An 8,947-nucleotide genomic window follows, 5' to 3' on the forward strand; every position below is an offset into this window, starting at 1 on the left:
GGTTCATGTTGCTTGATTGGAGAGACTGAGGGAAGCAAGTGGTATATATGCAGCAGAAGAGTACTGTTATTGTAGCTTTAAAAGTTAAAGATAGCTTATTTGGTATTTTATATAGTTGTATCAAATTGAGCATGCATATCCCTAACTGTAAAAGCAAGCATGCATGCATTAATATGTAACACGACCCTGTTGTAGGAATCTAATATTAGACTGTAGTCAGAAGTTCTGGGTTAAAATAGCACAATTCACAACTATACAAAACTGTTATTTCTTCACTAATATTTACAATAAATTAAAAACTCTTATCTATACCAGTGGCACAAAACGCCTTCCTGTGAAATGTAATCTGTATAATTGGAGCACTCATATGTGCAAGATATGCACATTTCAAAGATTACTTTCAGCAATCTGTAGTATAGTGTGCATCTGTTAGGATGTACGCTTAAACGTAATACATCAAATAAAAGAGCTGTACAATTGTATGAATGCATTGTATGTTGCATAGGATGGTACTAATTTTATTTCTTTTTTCCTCTCACCTCATCCCTTATCTCTCTCTTTTTTCATTTTCTATGTCATCAAAATGTTGCCATGTCATCTGTGTGTATCACATCACTATATGCTACATAGCACAATGAGGTAGGTCATCCTCACTGTATCAGCCTTCCTCTGCTCCACCAACTCCAGCCCGATACCCAATACATCTGGGAGCCAACCTACCACTGCTTCTGCTGTCTCTGCACTATCTGTGCCCTCAGGTAATACTGCCCTGGAAGCTGGTTCCATGGTATCCTCTGGGAACACTGGTGGAGGTGGTGATTTCATCACCTGTCGGGAGATGCCTGGGTTGCTGCATAGTCATGTACCACACCATTGGTGTACTCTAATGCTGTATGGAGATGCTGCTTTCCTTCATGGTCTGTAGGAGGAGAAGATGTCAGGCACTCCAGCCACCAGTGGAGTAAAGGGACAGTGATGACAGTCTAGTGGTTGAGGACTCGATTCTCACATTCTCCAAGCTTGACGGGCATGAACTTGTCCCCTCCCTCACCACAATCATGGTGTCCTCTAACGTTTTGTGTCCCTCAACATTCCTGCCTCTTGTCTTGTTTGTCTTGTTTGTTTGCATTTGCATCCTCACCTACCCAACTTGTCTGACCCATACATAAATATGTCCTTACCCAGCAGTCCTAAATATGTCCTTACCCAGCAGTCCTCTCTTATTGAATTAAAAAAAAAATGGACAATTGTCCCACAAAAAAAAAAAAAAAAAATCCTCCCATACATATCTCTCCATTTTGTACATGTGTCTTCTTGACACACTTGATTCAGTTCAATTGGCTTTACAACATGATTATGCCATTGTCACGCCTCTCTCTGGAGGTGACATGCCAAATTCAACTAACATTCTGCATATATGATCAGTTTTTACTGTTGAAGAATAGGGTAGCTATGGTTCTTTCCTACCTCCCTCCTGAAAATTCCTGTATTGCTTTTCCTTCATTCTTCTCCCCGCTTGCTCCCCATTTCATCACTTTCCCATCTACCCCATTTAACACCTATAATCTGGTCACAAAATAGAAGGAGACAACACACAACACAAATAAGTAGCAGAAAGAGCAATGGATCCCTTCACTTGTTGGCCTCTATGTTTGTGCAGAGTTTGGTATCATGAAGCAATGCCAAATGGCAGTGAGAAGCAGTACAATGCAGTTACATCCACACAATGCTGCTTAACCCTGCTGTGCTATGCCAGCACAGCAAGATACTTACTATAAATAATTCATGTCATTGCAGTGTCACTGTTTGGTTAAAGGTATTTAAAAGTATTAGATACACCTGGATTCGAACCCAGTATCATCTGGGCTCAAACACAAATGTGTCAATGCATTTACACCTGATGCTGCAGAGTCATTTAAGCAGCAGGTATGTTTCATAGACTCAATACTAACTTTCAGACTTTAGCAATGTGGCTTGCTTTTGCACGCTGTTTGACTATGGGCAAACATGGAAAGTATTAGAAATGTGTATCTCGAATGCACAAACACTTTGCCAACCAATCCGCAAACCTGCTGCTCACCACACTCTGAAAAAGTAAATATTCTAATGTATTATTGCTGTTTACTGTCCATTTCCTGTCTATGACGTGACATTACATGTGGAAACTAATACTCTAAAGGCCCTATCTAACAATATGTCACATATTTACAGTACAGCCATGTGTTACTTCTCCCCAAACACTACAACCCTATTGTCTCAGTACTTTTCCCCACATATATCCCTTGCAGTACAGAAATTAATATTAAATGTTGTGGGACATCCAATGCAGATCAATCTGTTAATATGCAGAACTAGAAATATTGACCCGTAAAACTAAAAAGTCTTATCTACAAGGCTAGGGAAGCAATCAGTATGGACCTTATCCACCAACTCCAGCCCGATACCCAATACATCTGGGAGCCAACCTACCACTGCTTCTGCTGTCTCTGCACTATCTGTGCCCTCAGGTAATACTGCCCTGGTAGCTGGTTCCATGGTATCCTCTGGGAGCACTGGTGGAAGTGGTGATTTCATCAACTGTCGGGAGATGCCTGGGTTGCTGCATAGTCATGTACCACACCATTGGTGTACTCTAATGCTGTATGGAGATGCTGCTTTCCTTCATGGTCTGTAGGAGGAGAAGATGTCAGGCACTCCAGCCACCAGTGGAGTAAAGGGACAGTGATGACAGTCTAGTGGTTGAGGACTCGATTCTCACATTCTCCAAGCTTGATGTGCATGAGCTTGTCCCCTCCCCCACAACAATCATGGTGCACTCTAACGTTTTGTGTCCCATCAACATTCCTGTCTCCTGTCTTGTTTGTCTTGTTTGTTTGCATTTGCATCCTCACCTACCCAACTTTTCTGACCCATACATAAATATGTCCTTACCCAGCAGTCCTCTCTTATTGAATTAAAAAAAAAATGGACAATTGTCCCACAAAAAAAAAAAAAAAAATCCTCCCATACATATCTCTCCATTTTGTACATGTGTCTTCTTGACACACTTGATTCAGTTCAATTGGCTTTACAACATGATTATGCCATTGTCACGCCTCTCTCTGGAGGTGACATGCCAAATTCAATGAACATTCTGCATATATGATCAGTTTTTACTGTTGAAGAATAGGGTAGCTATGGTTCTTTCCTACCTCCCTCCTGCAAATTCCTGTATTGCTTTTCCTTCATTCTTCTCCCTGCTTGCTCCCCATTTCATCGCTTTCCCATCTACCCCATTTAACACCTATAATCTGGTCACAAAATAGAAGGAGACAACACACAACACAAATAAGTAGCAGAAAGAGCAATGGATCCCTTCACTTGTTGGCCTCTATGTTTGTGCAGAGTTTGGTATCATGAAGCAATGCCAAATGACAGTGAGAAGCAGTACAATGCAGTTACAACCACACAATGCTGTTTAACCCTGCTGTGCTATGCCAGCACAGCAAGATACTTACTATAAATAATTCATGTCATTGCAGTATTACTGTTTGGTTAAAGGTATTTAAAAGTATTAGATACACCTGGATTCGAACCCAGTGTCATCTGGGCTCAAACACAAATGTGTCAATGCATTTACACCTGCTGCTGCAGAGTCATTTAAGCAGCAGGTGTGTTTCATAGACTCAATACTAACTATCAGACTTTAGCAATGTGGCTTGCTTTTGCACACTGTTTGACTATGGGCAAACATGGAAAGTATTAGAAATGTGTATCTCGAATGCACAAACACTTTGCCAACCAATCTGCAAACCTGCTGCTCACCACACTCTGAAAAAGTAAATATTCTAATGTATTATTGCTGTTTACTGTCCATTTCCTGTCTATGACATGACATTACATGTGGAAACTAATACTCTAAAGGCCCTATCTAACAATATGTCACATATGTACAGTACAGCCATGTGTTACTTATCCCCAAGCACTACATCCCTATTGTCTCAGTACTTTTCCCCACATATATCACTTGCAGTACAGAAATTAATATTAAATGTTGTGGGACATCCAATGCAGATCAATCTGTTAACCTGCAGAACTAGAAATATTGACCCATAAAACTAAAAAAGTCTTATCTACAAGGCTAGGGAAGGAATCGGTATGGACCTTATCCAAAGGGACATAGGTGACCTTCAACACACTTGACCCAACCCATTTTGGTTTTGTCAGGTGTAGATATTGATTATTAAACCTAGTGGACTTTTTTGATACTGACCCCAAAGAACTGGATGAGGGATAACAGGACATACCAGCTATGTTGAGTTATCCAAGGTCTTTGACACTATTCCCCATTCAGGTATCATAAAGAAAATCTCCCATCTGTGGATTAACCCATACACTACTAGATGGATAGCCAACTATGTAGCAGAAGATAAGTGTTATTGTAGCTTTAAAAGTTAAAGATAGCTTATTTGGTATTTTATATAGTTGTATCAAATTGAGCATGCATATCCCTAACTGTAAAAGCAAGTATGCATGCATTAATATGTAACACAACCCTATTGTAGGAGTCTAATATTAATCTGTAGTCAGTTCTGGGTTAAAATAGCACAATTCACAACTATACAAAACTGTTATTTATTCACTAATATTTACAGTTAATTAAAAATTCTTATCTATACCAGTGGCACAAAACGCCTTGCTGTGAAATGTAATCTGTATAATTGGAGCACTCATATGTGCAAGATATGCACATTTCAAAGATTACTCACTAACAGAACACACACTGTCAAAGTTGAGGACTGCACCTCCACCACTAGATTACATACCAGTGGAATACCACAGGGGTCTGTCCTGGGCCATCGACTGTTTGGAAAATATTTCTCTGAAATCCATGCAAAGGTAGATGGCCTGTGGCTTACCAAGTCTGCAGATGACTGTTAACTGGAAGCAGTCATATAGAGTCTCCCAACAATGTTAACATATTACAGAAAGGGCTGACGCAGACAAATGATTGTTGCCAAATGTATGGACTGAACCTTAAAGCAAAAAATGCCTCATTGTCCCCATTAGCAATGACGTACTCCTACTAATTAAGATATACATAGCACCCCTCTAAGCTCAAACACAGTGTTGTGAGACTTGGGAATACATGTTGATAGCAATCTACACTTCAATCATTATCTGCCCATAGTGGAGAGACACACATTCTACATTCGGCACCTCATAAATAAGTCCACCACATCTAAGACCAGGGAGGTCATACCTCTGCTGTACTCTACACTTATCAGACCAGTAATTGAGTACAATGCTACCTTCTCTCTGTACCTCACCAGACACCTGCAGCAACTGGAAAAAATACAGAGGTTTGTGACTAGGACAATCCAGGGTCTGTAAAAACATGACATACATAGACTGAAAGACCTGTCACTGTACTCAGTATCATGCAGGATGCTGAAAGGTGTCCATGTCTGGCCTACAGAGCAGTCTCTGTCTGCCCTACTGGAAATTCTGGACATCTGAAAATCAAATGAGACAAGAATAACTTGTTTGAGGGATCTCAATCAGGTCTGTGACATAAACAGAACATGCTGGGGAGGCAGATATATATCCCAGTGATTGCCACTCCTCTGTAATAGGCTTCCACTACACGTGAAGCAGTGTTACTTAATAAACATATTCAAGCATAACCTTGACAACTGGATGGGTGATTGGAAATTCACCCCTGGGGTGGCACCTATGTCTCTCATGGACAGGGCAAGTTGGTGCTGATCACAAAATCACTCTGCTAACAATGACCATCTAATGATGCTCATTAAGGGTTCTTCTGTTTTTACACAGTTAGGCTTGTAAACACCCTAGGGCCATTAGGCTCGTAACCTCCTATGAACCTATGAAGGTATGAACCTATGCAGGCCTCCCAACATCTTCTCTCCAACATGCCCTGCTGATGTCCTCTACTATAAGTTGACCTGCAGTCTTGCAACAGTCAAACTTAAGCACTGAGTTCTGCAATCTGTGTACTTTAGATAGGTAGGGGTTCTATTCTCACTGTTGTCAACTGTGCTTGTGTGTGTGTGTGTGTGTGTGTGTGTGTGTGTGTGTGTGTGTGTGTGTGTGTGTGTGTGTGTCTAGCACAAAGAGCAGAAGTGTGTATCCTACACCTACTGCTATAATCCCATGGATTGACAGTATTTTGATAAGTGCATGTGCCTACACATCCATTTCATGCAGGCCTCCCACCATCTACTCTCCAACATGCCCTGCTGATGTCATCGACTATAAGTTGACCTGCAGTCTTGCAAAAGTCAGACTTTTGTTATAGTTCTTGCATAAAGTACTGCGTTCTGTAGTCTGTGCCCTTAGGTGGGGGTTCTGTTCTCCCTGCAGTCAAGTGTGTATGTGTGTGTGTGTGTGTGTCTAGCACAAAGAGCAGAAGTGTGTATCCTACACCTACTGCTATAATCCCATGGATTGACAGTATTTTGATAAGTGCATGTGCCTACACATCAATTTCATGCAGGCCTCCCACCATCTACTCTCCAACATGCCCTGCTGATGTCATCGACTATAAGTTGACCTGCAGTCTTGCAAAAGTCAGACTTTTGTCATGGTTCTTGCATAAAGTACTGAGTTCTGTAGTCTGTGCCCTTAGGTGGGGGTTCTGTTCTCCCTGCAGTCAAGTGTGTATGTGTGTGTGTGTGTGTGTGTGTGTGTGTGTGTGTGTGTGTATGTGTGCGCGCATTTTCATCATATTACAGAGAACCTTTTATGCCAACATGTAGGGCAATGTCATTGCCATATTCTCCTCACCAGACACTGCTGATGTCATCAGCTATATCTAATTTGTGGATGTGTGCTCTTCCCACTATGGTAGGGGCAGAAGTTACCTCATCCTATACGATAAAGATTACAGTTAAATGGATTTCAGTCATTCCACATATATCATTGCATGGTTTGTATGCACTGTGTTTTCTTAGTGAGTAACCCATGCTGTGTCTCAAGCTGCTGCATGTGTCTGGTGAGGTACAGGCAAAAGAGAGCACTATACTCTATATTAGTTTTCTGATGAGGTTTGAGTACAGTGCAGTACTATAATCCTGAGATCTGAATACTATGGCGTGATGCATGATGTGCACAACATAGACTTTCCATACCAGTGTGGACACTTGGTGGTTGAAGTTCAGAGTGTTATGTATGTGTATCCCCAGTGCTTACATCCCTGGGTTTCAGCATAGCAGGACTGTTGTCAATGCTGTAATTACCAAGGAATTCCACTTTGCAGAAGGTCAAAATAAAAACACATTTGTGCATTTATTTGTAGACCATGTGGCTTTGTCACCAATCATTTGTCTGTGTTAGCCTTTCCTGTAGAAAGTTATCATCATAGCTGGATTCAGTGATTGCACCCAGTATGCAAAAATCAGCAAATGTGGTAAGCCAAAGGCTGTATACTTTAGCCTGAACTGTTGAGAAATAGATCCCAAACAGTAAAGGCCAAGCAAAGATCACTGGGGTACATCAGTGGTGACAGCTCTACCGGTATAGGTTGATTCACCACCTTCCACAGTGGTGTGTTGTCAGTGAGCCAATTGCTGACCCATCTAGTAATGTGAGGTTTAATACCCAGCTAGGAGTGTTTCTCAATGATCCCTGCATGTAGGATTGTGTTCAAACCCTAAGCCAGTTGAAGATAACCAGTATGCACCATCTTACCTTCATCCAAGCCTATCACATTGAATCAATGGACTGTGACAACATCACAGATCGCCTATCATGTGGTTCATCACATAAACCTTTCTGACATGGTTGAATATGCACTTTAACACACCCTCCACACAGACTATGTTGCTGTAGAAGGGTGTTTTCAACATGCACCTGTGTGAGCTGGGGGGACAGCACCCAATGCATGCATGTATAGACACATCCTGATTTTCTTCACTTTTGATATAGACTAAGATTTCATCATAAACCTTTTCTAAATGAATACTAGTGATATCCTGGCTGTGTGCAACAGACCTATGTTAGTTGTCAATGCTATTATCATGTCTGTTACATCTGTTAGATATCCTCAAAGAGGTCATTAAGGGTATGCATGACAACAACATTATCAGCCTTTTGAACCTGACAAGCTCAAGGCATTTGACAAAAATCCACACTGAGGTATTCACTCAGCACTGTCAGATGTGGACATACCTATATCACCAAGTGGGTAGACCAATGTATGACATACATGGCATCTAAATATGTTGACATGTGTGAAGTGACCTTTATCTCAGGACCAGTGAACAAGTCTGTACATCAGGGCTGTCTGATAGGCCCATTCCTGTCCATTATTTAAGTGATGGATATCACAGATGACATATACAGCTTGTGTCCAAATACCTGCCTGAAGATCTACAGACTGTGGTCAATCATTGACATCGACTGTGATATTAGTATAATACAGACAGTATTAACACACCCCAAAGATTTCTGCCACACCCATGACAACACCTGCAATGACAAAGGGGGGATTTGTTACTTCAGGAAAACAAACACAGAAGGTAAGTATAATGTAGATATCACACCCCATAATCAGACCAATAGGTAAGTGACCTGTGTCCTAGGGTAGATGGTAAGTGTAATTTCCAACTGCATGTGGTTGCAATGCTATTTCCTTTTATGTAGCACAACTACTAAGTATGTGAAGGACATCCACTTCAGAGGTCATAATACCTCCATAATTCACAACCTTCATCACGCCATTAACTGAGTACAATGCAGCCTTCTTCATGTATTTCCCTACACATCTTCCAGTGATGTGTAACTGAAGTGTACCACCTTTGTCACAGTGAGCTGTCACACAGCTTATTGGTCATACCTACATATTCTTTTTGTGGTATAAACATTACTGTCTGATGGTGTGGAACCCCTATCAAGGAGTAACACCAGATGCATGTATGTTTGACAACAATAATGGCATGGGTAA

The sequence above is a fragment of the Protopterus annectens genome, chromosome 2.part0, assembly GCF_019279795.1.
Source record: "Protopterus annectens isolate FY-2018-M chromosome 2.part0, PAN1.0, whole genome shotgun sequence".
NCBI lineage: Eukaryota > Metazoa > Chordata > Ceratodontiformes > Protopteridae > Protopterus > Protopterus annectens.